We start from the raw sequence: 978 nt of genomic DNA, 5'->3' as shown, positions 1-978 counted from the left end.
AAGGCTGACAACAGCAAACCCTGGACCGGCACAGGCAACAGGAACTCTCCCGGGGCACTTGTGGGGCTGTGGGAAGGTACAGTCACATACCACGACAGTAGTGGCTTCCTATAGAGCTAAGGACACTCTTGTCTGTGACCCGGCAGCTGCAGCCCCTTGGCCTTTCGAGGAGTTAAAAACTTCTGCTCACAGATGCTTACCCACCTTTGCACAAACTTGGGAGCAGCCAAGATGTCCTTCAAGCAGAAAAGTGGAGAAATAAACCATGCTGCCTTCTGAGTATAGACTGTAATTTAGCTCAAAGAAGTGGGGGTGTCGAGATATGAAAAGACAAAGGAAACTTAAAGCAGTTGTTGAATGAAAGAAGGCAATTTGGAAAAGACAATGTGTTGTGTGATTCTAACTACGACACTGTGGGAAAGACAAAGGTTACAGGGTGGCAGGGAGGGGTGAGTGGGTGGAGCGGGGCAGAGGGCACAGAATCAACTGTAATGTAACAGCAGACACATGTCCACGCCTATAAAGTACATAATTCCAAAAGTTAGCCTGTTATGGTTTGAGTCTGAAACATTCCCCAAAGGCTCATCATTTGAATGCTTACTCCACAACTAGAGGGCCAGGGTGTGGGTGACTGTGAAACCCTGAGGGATAGGGTCTGGCTGGTGGGAGTAGGTGGCTGGAGATGGCCCTTCAAGGTTACCCTGGTTTCACCAATCCTCTATTTCCCGGTCTCTGGTGCAGTGAAGAGTCTCTACCACATCCCTGCCATCTTGTCCTCGCTGCGGGATGACTGGCATGTTCTGGAAACATGAGTCCCGGGGCCAAGAGGTAGCCTAGTAGGCAAAGTGCTTGCCTTGCAAATGTGAGGATGTAGTTTCAATCCCAAGACCGTGTAAAATTGCCAGGCATGGTGACATGCACTTAAAATTTTAGTGCTGGTGAGACTGACTGTGGCGATGGAGAGGAGACAAAGCTCAG

This window comes from Microtus ochrogaster, chromosome 2, assembly GCF_000317375.1.
Source record: "Microtus ochrogaster isolate Prairie Vole_2 chromosome 2, MicOch1.0, whole genome shotgun sequence".
NCBI lineage: Eukaryota > Metazoa > Chordata > Mammalia > Rodentia > Cricetidae > Microtus > Microtus ochrogaster.
The sequence above is the reverse complement of the archived record's forward strand: the minus strand, read 5'-3'. Positions refer to the sequence as shown.